Source organism: Pseudopodoces humilis, chromosome 2 (genome assembly GCF_049639895.1).
Source record: "Pseudopodoces humilis isolate 2021_Gansu_Grassland_sample_001 chromosome 2, ASM4963989v1, whole genome shotgun sequence".
Taxonomy (NCBI): domain Eukaryota; kingdom Metazoa; phylum Chordata; class Aves; order Passeriformes; family Paridae; genus Pseudopodoces; species Pseudopodoces humilis.
This window is the reverse complement of record NC_142201.1, coordinates 39819608-39833500: the sequence shown is the minus strand read 5'-3', so window position 1 is coordinate 39833500 and position 13893 is coordinate 39819608. Positions and strand designations below refer to the sequence as shown.

Here is a 13893-nt window from a genome sequence, read left to right as displayed (position 1 = left end):
TGTTGCTTAGGATACAAATCAGCAACTTTGCTCCTTGTTAATGCTGAAATAGCTTTCATAACCCTGTCATCATCCTACTTTTGGAACAAGAAAAGTTTGTGACCTGAAGAGCACTCTGGCTCTTCAAGGGAAGGGAAGAAATCCAAAGATAAACATGCTTACTATTAGGTATTCTTAGACCTTAAGCTCAGTTTCAGATAGGCTTTGTCTGCTGCCTGAATTCACATTCAGCATCTGCACAGATGTTCATTAATTTCTGTGAGCAATACTTCTGGAAATGAAGTCCCACACAGAATTCCCCTGGCCTTTAGTTCAGAAAGATGCTAGATCATGTTGAGTCTCACTGTCAAATATCTCTGTGGGGAAAGACTGGAAAGCCTGACCTATTTGCATATGGCAGCAGACTGCTGCACTAATGTGTGAGGAGAAGGTTATTTGACAATAATAAAATTGCAAAGATGATAACCAAAGTTTAAAAAAAAAAATCCTCCTTGTTTTTACAGACAAAAAGCAAAAAGGGAGAAGGAAGAGAAGGGGACATAAGTTCAGAGAATGTGACTGGATTTTAATAAAGGCTGGATGGCTTCATGGCCCTGAAAACATTTATGTATAAACGAGTTGAGATAATAAGGCTAATCAAATGTCATGCTTCAAGTAGTCAGTTCATGGCCTGAAGGGACTGGGAAGTGCTTTTTTGCCACTGTACAGATGTGCTTCATTGATTAGGATTTGTCCATTTCAGAGGAAAGTTACAGAGCCACAGGCATCCATGATGACTTGCTTGAGCCAGTATTCTTATGGAGACCTATTAGGTTCTTGGGTGTTTTATTTTATGTGAATGCACAAGTTTTGCAGCAGCCTGCAAAAACATGAACTCTGTCATGGACATGGGTTAAATATGACTGTATCACACAGCTGTATCCCTGAGAAATCATGGAAACTTTGCTTAAAGTTTGTGCTGCAGATCAAGGTGCAGAGATTAATTTGATTGTGTTGGCAGATTGGTGGGTTTGTGCTGTACCTGCAGGACTGAATTTATATAATCTCTATCTAGTTTTCTTGAAAATTAAGGAATACTTCATAGTAGTTGTTTAGAAGCCTAGACTTATTTCATCTTACTAGCTTCTTTCTCAAAGCATAACATCCACAATTGATGGTGCAGTGCAGTCCACAGCCTGGCATGTGTGACTAAGCCTGGTTAATTAAGATTTGAGGTCAGAAGAAGGAGATGGTCCCATTTCTTTTAGGTATTCCAAGGTCAAAGGTATGGTAAATAATAAAAACATCACAGAGCTACAGTTGAGTTAAGAAGATGAGGACTTATAACACCGTGTCTGTAAGACATTCAGAATAATAAAGCAGACAACAAGGTATGACAAACAATTTGTTTTTCATATCTGCAGGGAGTTGAGTGCAAATAACTTTAATACCATTTGTACCTTAACTGTGGTGCCTAGGGATGCATTATTACAGGGCTGAAATCACTCATGGTCGCTCACTTTGGGTTTTGCCTTCAAATTACAATATAGCACAGAACCAGGCTGCCTCACCATGGGAGTGTGAGATGGCTCTGTGTCTGTGTCTCTGTGTGTAAAAGGTCTCATTTTGGCTGGGTATTGCAAGTAGGGAACTTGGAAAAACTTGATCAAAGTTCTGTGCATGCCAAGTGTATAGTGGAAATTGTGCAAAAAAAGTGATTCCCTTTCAAATGACAGTTTTTGTTGTGTGAAATTCTATCACACAGTCACTTCTAGTTGGTAAAGAGCTTTTTTTTTTCCCTAAGATGCTACAGTATCTGTAGACAAAAGCTTTATGACATCAATTTTTGGAAAACAAGTTAAGCTTTTGCTAGGATTTGTGGAAGATTAGAGGGCCCCCTTGTGGAGATTTTATGTACGTATGTGTGTACATATATTGATGTACGTACAAAGATACCTATTAGATCAATGGAGAAGGAAAACGGCAATTTTGCTTACATTTGAGTTATATTATCAATACCAAACATTTCTGGGTTTGCTTAGAGATATATACTCATACCAAATATTTCTAGGTTTGCTCAGATGCTATAAAGTATTTTAGTAAAACACAAAGTTCAGTGTAAAATGGAAAGTCAGCAGTCTGTCATGTAAGTATTCAATTGAAATACCCTGACATCTTCTTGTTTATTGGCTTACAGGTAAAATTATACAGTTGCATTACAAGAAGAGGAATTTTAGGAGAAAAAAAATAGCATTTTTGTTTTACAGTGGGTAATTTCCCTAGGTTTTGTGAACTATTTCAATGTATGAATAGGGAACACTTCTCTTATAATATATTTGTTAGTTGAATCACCTGAAATTCTTTTGTATCTGTGTTGTCATGTTGTTTACCTTATGGGAGGCTTTAAAAATTCAGCATGTAGGACAAGAAAATGATTGTGATGCCTGGATTTTGTGATAATAATTTATAATTTATGGTCATTTTACTTGACGTCAGAAATAATAAAGATTTGAGGCAAAGCTTAGAGAGAATAAATTAGTGTACTTTCAAAGGGATTTCAATTACTGAGCCCTTTTTATTGTTAATTACTTTATTAATTGAGCAGAAATACTGTACTGATTCAAAATGCATTGCAGTGAAAAATCCAACAGAACTTTTATCTGAGCATCCCAGACTTGGAAAAGAGTGCTTGCAACTGAGCTCTTAGTTGGAAATCAGAAGAAACTCAGCTGGAGAAGGAAGCTTGTTATACTTGTGGCACAAACTGGTTTCCAGTGAAGCCAGGCACAAAGGAATGCTGGTGATCCTGGTGCTGCAAGTGTTACCTAGCGAGAGAATAAAATGGGATAGCAACAGCTCCTTCAAAAAACAGGGAGAGGATGAAAATAAACATTGTACTTGAATTTAGAATAACTAATTTTGCTTTGTTTTAGACCTAACAAAATCTGACTGAAGAAATGTAAATGTCAGAAGACTTAAGCATCTGGCTACATTTAAATCGTTTTTTCAGAGTCTCTTTGAAACTGAATTTTACCAACCAAGTGTATTCCTGCAGGCAGCCAGGACCCTTGTGATGGCAAATCTCTCATAATTCTGCATTAAAGTATGTAAGGATTTTTTCCTTTAGAACCATTATGAAGGGCCTTATGTTGTTTAAGTTAGTGAATAGGCAGGATTTGTGTCCCTGCCTTTTTGCACTGGAGCTAGACGAGTGCTCAGTTGTCCAGGCATGAGACTCCTTGTGAAACAGGGACTTCTAACCTTATTGGCAGCTGCTGAGGGACTGGCAACTGATTGTGAGCAGGGTTTTGTGGTTTGTCCTGTATGCATAAGGGATGTTTTATGAATCCTGTTATGCTAAGCTATTACCCATTACTAAAGGTATCAGAATTCTTCAGGAGGGTGTCTTCACAAACGGGTTCCTGTAACCCTTTAAGGCTATACTGGCAAAACAGCTCAAACTGCAGGTCCCTTGTGCAGCACTGTCTTCTGGTTTGTTCTCTTGTCCCCTGTCTCTCATCACCTTTCTTTCCTCTGGCCAGCTCTTGTTTTCTGCTGCCACTTCCTGCTGTGGGCCATCCCCTTAGCTCATTTCCCCTGTACTCATCTTCCTCAGAAAGGCAAGTTCAGAACTTCCTCCCCAGGCTGGGGCTAGAGGCAGCTCAGGGAGGAGGTGAGTAGGACAGCAGTGCAAGTGCACCCTTATTTCGTGTTCCCTTCTGTGCAGTGGCATAGCAAGGGCAGAGAAAAAGAAACAACCAATTTTGAGTAAAGAGGCCACATGTTCTTCAGATTTACACTGTTCTTTTGAGACACAGCAATCAGCTGTGCACAGTAGTGATGGGATAGAATGGGGTTGATGTGAGCAATAGATCCCTCCATTGCCGCAAAAGATTTCTTATTCTTTCCAGCACAAATGCCTTGCATATCTCTAAAGAATCTTGTAAGACACACATTTATTGCTTTTGAATAGTATTTCCTCCTCTGTGTGCTCACACCCTGTTTCTTAACAAGGGTTGTTTTATGTGTGTGCTTGATAGAAAAATGCAATTCTCTTTGTTTGAATTATTATTGCATTTTGAATTTGTATTTCTTTCAGCAAGGTTCTTTCTCCTTCACTCCTTTCAACAATTTAAGGAATACTTAGAGCAACTGAGCTTGATATAATTTAGGCAAAGAACAAAAATCACCGGAGGGAACTTCGTTGGATTTGTGTCTCATCAAGAAATGATTTACAATTTGTATCAAGCTTGTTTGTTTTTCCATTAAATCTCTTTGTCTACACATTTCTATTCCAGATCACTTCACTCTGAAAAAAATTGTCATTTCTCCATCTCAACCAACCTCTGTGTTCTCACGTGCACCAAAGCTGGGGCCACCAGCCTCTGGGCTGTGACATGTAAATATCTAGCATCCACCTCTGATAGCAGAATGGAAATTTACCTTCAATAAAGTGTTTGATAGACCAGCATCTGCAAAGTTATTATACAAGGCAGAAAACATGAGGCTGAGCATAAGAATTTTCTGGTGAACAAGAAGCTGGTAAAAAACCAGGATGTGCTGAAAGAGAAACTTAAAGGAAAGTTATCCATGAATTTCCACACTGCTGTTGTTAACTCTGACCCTATTTCATGTTTCTATTAATGATGTTGGCATTAAAAGCTTAAGTATATTGATGGAGTTTGCTTAATGACCTTGAGGATTTCTTGAAAATGGGGGAGATGAAGTTTGGTAGTGAAAAATGCATGGTTGATGCATCTGAAGGTGGCAGAAACAGCTGTCCTCTGTCAGCTGAGTGTTTACCAGCCAAAAGGGGGAGTCTTCATAGAATCACAGAATTGCTTAGGTTGGAAGGAATTTAAAGACCATCAAGTTTCAACCCCCCTGCCATGGGCAGGGACCATCTGAGCAAGTGACACAGTGAGTATGAGTTTCCAGAGTCAAGTGGCCCGATAAAAAACAAAATGCAATGTGAGGGTCTATCAGACAATATTTTGTTGGTGGAAGTAAGGAATGTTTATTGTACAAGGCACCTCCAAAGGCTCGTGTGAAATTTGCTCAATTCTAGCCATGTATAGTGAATTTTGAAGTTGTACAAGTTCCAATGCCAGGAAAGGACTGCTATGATGATCAAAACCCAGAATAAATCTCAGTAGCTCCTTACTTTTGTAAGCCCCCTATCAAAAGCTAGCATGAAAATTTGAGATGTTAGAAAACTCAGTGAAGGGATCTAAGCATGACCCAAAGGTTTTGGGACTGCAGTTTGGTCACTTACAGTTTTTCTTATCAGAGGAGACAATAAAAAGTAGTTCAGCTTTGTAAATTGAAAGTTGAGAGGTGTGATTCCTCTCTGATCTTCAGCTTAAATGCTGTTTCTCCTTCTCTGATGTTACATTTATAATCTCCTTGTTGTATTTGCAGTGTCAACTCAAGAACATCTGGATCTAAGTAGACCAGGTTTTGTCTGGGAATAAGACTTGTGTTCCTAACTGTAAGAAGCAGCCTTCACAAGATGTTTTCAGTAGGAGCAATGGCATGAAAAGGATATTTTAAAAGGGGCTAGGATGCTTTAGGAAAGGGATAATTGAGTGCTGTTATCTGTGCTGGCAGGGTAGGTAGGGCACTGTGATGTCTCTGAGATCTTTTTTTCCTAAATAAATCAACAAATTTCTTCATATCTGCTCATACTACTCTCTATTTTTTTCACTTCCAGTGAGGCTGAGCTTACCTACATGTTTAAATATAGAGTAAAATGCCCAACTTTATGCTCTGTGTTTGAAAATTTATGCCTAAATCCTGAAGGCAACACACAGAAAAAACCTATATTAGCTCAGAGAGCTCACACATATTCATATGCTATCCATGTGCATTTTCTAAAATACTGGGATTAAAACCATGGGTAACCACATCATTTCATTAGCCTAGGAGCTGCTCAAGATCCAGACTTGATACCTGTGAACAGAATTAATTTCTTTAGGGATGTGTAGCAGCTGCACTGTCCTCTCCAATTTCTGGAGACTCTATACTGAATAACATGTCATTGAAATAAATACTCCTGAAGTTGCTTAATAATTCAGGGTGTGCTGATCTGGAGTGTTATAGTCCTAGTTAAAATCATATTAAAAAAACCAAAACACAATCTCTTGAAAGAGACTAAAAACCCTCTGTACTGTTCATAGGGTGGCTGGGAAAGAACAAGGGAGAATGGGGATAATGTAGCTGGTGAGCTGGTTCTTGTTTCATGTGTTGTCTGACAGGACTGTACATTTGGTGAGAGCAGACTTTCATCTGAATCCCACAGCCTCAGGGGTGAGAAGTGGCTTCAGGAGAAGTCCAACCCCCTGCTCAGAGCAGGGCCGCCACTGAGCATAGATGGGGTTTCTCACAGCTCTGTCCAGCTGAATCTTCAAAATCTCCAAAGGGAGGATGCAGAACTGCTAATGGCAAAACCTTCCAGGGCCCAATTATTCTCATAATGAAAATGTTTTTCCTTTTATTCTCAACTTTTTCAGTTTATGACTATTGTCCCTTATTAGCTATCCATCCATGCACAAGAGGGAAAAGCCTTGCTTTATCTTCTCACTGGGCTCTTCTTGGGTGCTGGAAGGCTGCTGTTTGATCTCCACCTAATGTCTTAGGCATATCTTTGTAATACGTCATTAAAATCTGTATCCTCACAAGTTTATATCCTCCTATGTCAAGAAAAAAATTCTCAGCACTCCCACTATCCTTTAGCAGCAGTAGGTCCCAAGATACATTTTCACTGATAATTTTGAAGGGCATGTGGCAATGTGATGTCAAGAATGTGATTATTATTGTCATGATTATTCATTAGTTTAAAAAAAGTACAAAATCACATGTCCTAACTCTAAAAGCAGGCAGCATTTCAAAAGGAAATGGTTATTTTGCATAGTCCTAGGCTAATTGTTTTCATTCCTGAAGTATTTAAGAAAAAAAAAATATCATCTCCACAAAAGTGGTTCTTACCATTGTTTTCAGTACAGATGTAGTACTGGATTTTGAAACTCATCTTTTTTCTGTATTATATGAATCTATGAACCAGTGCTATGTTAAAATAGCTTACCTAATAGCTCATTCTTCTCGTATCTTTGCATAGCTCTATGCCATTATTGAATTTGCTCTAGCTTCACATCACAGAAAATTGGACTCTTTAGGTGGAAAAATTCCTAATGTTTTATGCGTAGCATTTGTGTTGCCAAAGGTTCACTCCCTTTCTTCTACCCATCTGGATTACCCTAAATCACTACTGTTAAAAATTGTTTGATGTCAAAGAGTGAATGATCTCTAAAGACACTCCTTGTTATCTGTCATTCTTTAATCAGGTGTAGGACACTAATCTTCTGATCAACAACTGTGCAAAAAAAACCGAACAAACCAGTGCTATAAAGCTTTCCTGAGGTTTTTCTGATGACATGGATACAGAATTTAATCTGATATTTCAGAGGATATTTTTAAAGAAAAAAGGGCTTGCAATATCTAAACAGAAAAAATGGGAGTTTTGTGATGAAAGCAGTGAATTACCGTAAAAGAAACTGAAGCCGGTGACAGGGCGTATTCCTCCTAACATGCAAGGAAATATAAGGTTTCACGTTTCTTAAGTGCTTCCCAGTGCCCAATCACCACATTTCTCTTGCATGTAACAGTCTGTGTCATCACAAATTACCTCCCAGGCAACTGCCTTTTCTTACCCAAACCAGAACTACAACCCCAGCTGTCTGGCTCCTAGCCCTCCCTCTGTCACGCTGATATACTGAAATACCAGTAAGGACAACAAAACTATAATGGACTGTTTCTCTAACTGCTGGATTGGAGATTTGTATGAAACAATACGGACCTTGCTTTAAAACTTTGTTTTACTTTGGGGAATGCTCCAACTCTATAAGCATGCTTAGAAAGAGATATTATACCATGACTGGTAGATGTATTATAGGTACAAAGAGTTGTGAAATGGAGGGTCCCTGTGGTTATTTCTTCCTCATTACAAAATGTTATGTTAGTGGTTAGGTTTTTTATGTTGGCCTGAACTTTGCATTCTGTGAATAGGTCCCTTCAGGCAAGGACCCTTTGGCTCCAAGAGCAGGGTTCACTATGCTAAGTTATTCTTTAATGTGGAGTAAGAGTATAGAATATTACAGCCATTGTTTTAAGTAAAGTGCTCATCATCCCAGATAAAAACTGCAGAAGTGGGGAGTGCTCAGATCCTCTGAGAATACAGCCAATTAAATGCTGTAGGTACATGCTGAGCAGGTGATGCATGTGGTAAGAGTAGATAAACCTTCACTTTTTAATGGTGGTGGCTGTTCTTTCCATAATAGTCTTGTAAAGAAACCCATGCAAACCTGAAAGGACGGCTAATAGTATTAAGGTCACAAACTTATGTAAAGGATTTCTTAGAAAACCATCCCATCACAGTGTCTAGCATCCTGTGACAGACACTAAGCTTAAGAAGCCTGCATGCTCCTGCTACCTCATCTTTGCAAAAGTTTGTGGGACAGCTAGGGTTTATCTGTCTGGCTTGGTGGATAAACTGTACAGTGTTTCCTGCAGCCAGATGGACATGCATATATTTTGTGCACTGTTTCATAGATTTTTGCTACAGTGCCATTGTTCTGCATAAGTATACAGTCTGTTCTTGTTATTTTGGGCAGTTTAGCTGTAAATTAAGCACACCATGGATGCAGTGACACTCTGCACAGAAATGCTGCCAGCCTCGAGCTGATACATCTGCATTTCACTGGGGTGACTTTGACCAGTTCAGATCAGTCTGACAATGTTTCTTTGCTTTCTGTCTTCCTCCATCATTCCTGTTACATGTTCTTATTCTAATTGTACATGTGCTGTACATTATACTTACCTTTGTTTCATTTGCTTACCCTCTTCCATTCACCATTACCCATACTGGCAGTACTTTGCCCAAAGAGAGGTTACTGATTGTGGGCTAGCTCTGTTACTGCCTGTGAGAATCTGGAAAAAACTGGGAAGTATAAGGCTTTTGTTCACATAATGCTGATCCTTCTTAAGTCTTCATCTTGCCACAACCTCTGTTGGTAGCAGAAATGTGCTGAGAGGATGGCTTTTGGTGGGTATTTCAGACCTTTCCTCAGGAGCACACTCACTTCCACAATTAAAGCTACTAACTTCTTATCTCCACTTGGGACATAAACTTGACCAGTTTTATTTTCCTTTCTGCTAGGAAGATCCACAATGTGGATGGTTTTATGGTGCACCTGGATTTGTCAGTCACTTTGTTTTTTCTTTCTTCTGTCTGCTAGTGTTTTCCAAAATATTCTCTGGTGACTCTTTTTCCCCATCTCAGAAGAGCTCTCAAATACTCTTCTGTCTCTGCATCCACTGCCATGAGCACGCTGTTCTTCTTTTATGAAGATGCCATTCATCCTTCTTCCCCAGGAGACCCCATAGGTTGTTTCTGTTCACAGTGTATGGTGATACTTCACGTATTTTACTAAATCTCCCTCAGCTGGGACATCTGTTCCATGGTGATAGAAGAGGCAAAATTCCCTGGTTTGGGATCACCTCTGCTTATAGCAGACTCTGCTCCTCTGAAATAAATTTCTAAACTGTACTACTGAAGAATTAATGCAATACTACTGAAGGATTAATGTAAGATTAGAGTATTTATATTAAAATACCTTATAATGTGGAAGAAATACATGTTCTTAGGTTATAACTAGAAGCTAGTTTTATCTGTTCTATTAATTAAAGGTTTTCTTTGCCTAATGCTAATGAAGAGATTGGATTTCATGCAAGTAGGACTAGAACCTTAGGAATTTCCAGGTACTTTATAATTCTATGGTAAACAGCAGTGTGCAGCCCACACTTCAAACTGGTGGTTGTTTGAGCCCTTGCATGGATCATCAGGCCCTTGCTGTGACCATCACCTGTCCAAAAAATCAAGTATCCCACAGTGACAATGTCAATAATCCATTAGTTTCAGTACATCATGCTCAAAAGGAGATTGCTTCATCTGGGGAAGCTGCATAAAATTTCCTTTCAGAAGGAGCTAACGCTGTGACTAGTGGGGTGGTGTTTGAAATGATATCTGGACTGTTCTTACATGTCCATGTGTTCATAGAAACAGTCACAAAGACACATTGACAAACACACAGTTATGCATTTGCATTTTTCTGTCATTGACAAATGCAGATTGTGGCCTGATTTCAGTGTGATTTTTTACATACAAACACATGCACATGCTGATACAGATATTGATTACATAAAAATAGTATATAGATATAACTTGCATGGGTTTTAATTAATTTGGAATATTTTCTGTGGAATATCTTCTCCCTGACATATCAGCATATTCTTTTTGGCTACCCTTTAAGCACTGAGTGTGTCTGCGACAGTAGTTTCAGTAATCAATGATGTAAGTCTATTAAAATGAAGCCAAGATATCTGTGATGAGTTTGCTTTGACAAACACGGTAACAGAAGTCATTACTTAATTATTTGCTCAGTATTTCCCACAGTGAGTAGTCATGGAGCACAACACAGCCATGTGAGCATGGGTGATGCAAGAGAGTCATTTACACCGAGAGCCAAGTGCACATCGGTATTTAGAGTGGCTCAAGCATATTCAGTATTTAGCTACCTTTATGCTGTTTTACTGAACAGTGAAGAAAGGCCATATCCTGTTTCATATTCTTACAGCCTTCTTCTTGTCTTTATTAAGAACTGACTCCTTGGCTATTCCCAGTGTGGTCGAATGCTTGTATATGAGGCACTGAGGGCTCCAAAATGCTTCTATAGTTATTCCATAAATGTCAACATTTGAAAACAATTTGAAAACAATTTCCTAAGATAATTTTATAATTTATATAGTTATCCTGCTGAAACAAATGTTCATGGCCTTTGTGTGTTTACTTGTATCATTATTCTAGAGACATGACACCCTTTTCCCTGAAGGAAAACTTTGTGCACAACTTCAGTACAGCATACTCCCAGTCCAGGGGTGGCATGTAACAGTGTCATCTGGACAGTGTCCAGGATTAGGTGGAGGAAATCTTAAGATCTTCTAACCTCAGATTGATTAAAAAGGTGACAGGGGGTCACAGCCAGAAGGTTAATCAGAAGGTTGTAAACTGTGAATGCGGCATAAGTTATCGACCCCTCAGAAACTAAATGAGCGTCAAGCTGCTTTTATAGGTTGTCAGCCAGATGAAGAAGCCATTCAGTGGATAACAGAAAAAGGCAACTCTCTGGAAGCTGCAGAAACCAGCAGCAGATTTATCTGGGCAGTGAAAACAGCTGCAGAAGTCAGGTAGTCACAAGGAGGAGCAGCAGCAGGCTGACGAAGGTTTCTGGCCCAGCATGCAGAAGGGAAGCTGCAGATGTTACGCAAAGATGTGCCGTTCTCATTTCCATGCATTTGCTTTGTACTCCTGTTTATTGCACATCAAACACATTTACATATCCAGGGATGAAATGGAAATGATTGATGCAAAGGAGGTATTTTTGTTAATTGTTGTTGCCCTGAGTCATACCTGACTGGGATTGCTGGAGATGGGAGATGAAAGACAGAACTATTATTAGAGGTATAAATAATTGTCAAGAGCAATTTTTAAATCTGTCTGTTACCACATATTAACATCCAAAATTACCTGAAGAGAGGAAGAGCAGCAATACAAGGACTAAGCCAATACCCCATTTTTGTTGATGCAGATGTTTGCAAAGATTGCCAGTCCTTGTCCACTTTTTTTCATCTCTGCTCCCTTGGGATTTCAGCCACTTTTGTTCACAACCCTATCAGTGCCTGGTGGATGTTGCAACCACAGCTTCTTATGCTCAGAGTTGATGGGTGTTTGAAAGTTGAGCTGTTTTATCTGCACAGCACTTTTGAAATGCATCTCCTTTTTTCCCTGTAAAATGGAAAGCAGTTCTTAATGTGCTCTTATGCATGCAGTGTAGAGCCAAGATGAGATGAGCATCCAATCTGAGAAGAGAATGCTGTGCCTGAAGTGCCCAAAAACTGCTTTTTCATAGTGGAACTATCCTTCAGAACACATAGGAAGATTTCTTGCTCTTCAGCAGAAGAGGGATTTTAGAAATACCTGTCTGTGAAAGGTTGTGTGCTTCTTGGGTCCCCTGTCGATGTGGGCTGTGTAAGTAACTGAAGGGGACCAAAACAGCTGATGCGCAGTTTGGCCATGTGTGAGCAGCAGTGAGAAGACCCAAGCTACAAATGATTCTGGAAATATCATCCTTCAAAGTATCATCTGATGCTGACAGAAATCATGGCTTACAGTACAAGTGATAGTGAAAATACATCCATGACACTCCCAGGTTTAAATCCTTCCACCAGTAAAGCTTCTGCTGTGAAATAAGTCTTGAAACAGCTATTTCCATTAGATAGTAGCTCAGGAAATTGCCCTGCAGCACAACATAGTCCATAGTTTGGTCTCATAACCTTATTCTGGAAAATATATTACAGGACCTATAGGTGGAAAATTCAGAATGAATAAGAATGAAGCATTCAGACCTGTTTCCCTTTGCTTTGCATGCACTGGGAAATATATCTGCATATTTAGCAGTATGTGGGGTAATAAATATTTTTATGGTTAACCTAAGGTTCATGGAAATGGTGAATCTTTAGTGGCAGGAAGTAGGTGATACCTGTAAAAGCAAAGTAATTTTCTTGGAGGTTGTTACAAATGTTGATATTTTTCATTTTACTGGAGTTAGCTCTTGTATGAGATGATGCTCCCAAAATGTTGGTTTGTTTACAGGGTAGCTTGTCTTCAGCAAGCTTTCTTCCTGCTTACTTCCTTCATCCTTCTCTGCTTCCTGCTTACTCTCTTCATCCTTCTCCAGGCTGAAGAAAAAATACTGAGATCAGACTTTTCTTAAGAAATCTTAGGGCTCATAATTTATTAATGTGTAGTTTGCAGTAAGATGAGTCATGCAAACTCATGAGCCTATTTTTGTACTAGATCCTGTGTTAATTTCAGTCATGAATCTTCTTCTGGTTATTCTAGCTGAGAGAAATCATAAGTATTTCAGTTTTGCTTTGTGTTTATGATATTATTTACTCACCTTACAATTCAGGTGAGTTATTATTGAGTAGAACATCCCACGGTAAAAAAAAACTTTGATCTGTGAAAGCCTCCTTGATGCATATTTAATTGCAATCCCTTTCAGGTTGCCATAAATATGATATACAAACTGAATTTAAAAGCAAGAAGATGAACTGACAATGTGTGTTCTGTGGTCATTTTCACTATTTCAAATCAATATATCTTGGTGTCTCTTTTATATTCTTGATAGATGAGGTTGAATAATAATAATCTTTACACCAACAAATGCTTTTGTACCACATGATTGTAACTAATTTCAATCAAGCACTTGCCTAAAATTAAGTCACATGAATGGATTTTTGGTCTCTTATTATCTTCACTCCAACCCACTTAATAATTTTCTTAAGCAGATGGCTCATGCCAGTCTTCCACATGGCATTATTTTTAGCACTTGCACCATCCACATGAAATTGCTGATGCTTTTCCTAGGTTGTGCCTAAGTCCTGTAGGGATCATCATCCTGAGTATCTTGTGAGACACGCATGTCTCAGTCCAGAAGCAAAGTGGCTGGATTATTTCAATCACTTTTCACACAGTTTCTGATATTGCTGGCGTTTAATACCTCAATGTGGAGGGGAGCACACTTCAGTTAATTGGTTTCTGTATAAAGTAAGTATCACTGAACAGTTGATAGGTCAAAGTAATTCTGTTTCTCTGATAACTGCTTATTTTCTTTCATATCTCTCCCCCAATTTACCTTGTATTTTATTCACGGTATTTATGAAGATTTTACTGTCTCAGAAAGAGTCACGTGAAGTGCCTACATTGTACTGGAAAAAGTGAAGGGTGTGGTGCCAGTG

At 38.9% G+C, this 13893-nt stretch overlaps 1 protein-coding gene across 1 annotated transcript in view; it reads left to right on the top strand.

Annotated features, from left to right (window-relative positions):
- The window catches only part of HS6ST3 (heparan sulfate 6-O-sulfotransferase 3), a 269153-nt gene that overhangs the window by 252100 nt on the left and 3160 nt on the right, over window positions 1-13893 (top strand). The window lies entirely within an intron of this gene.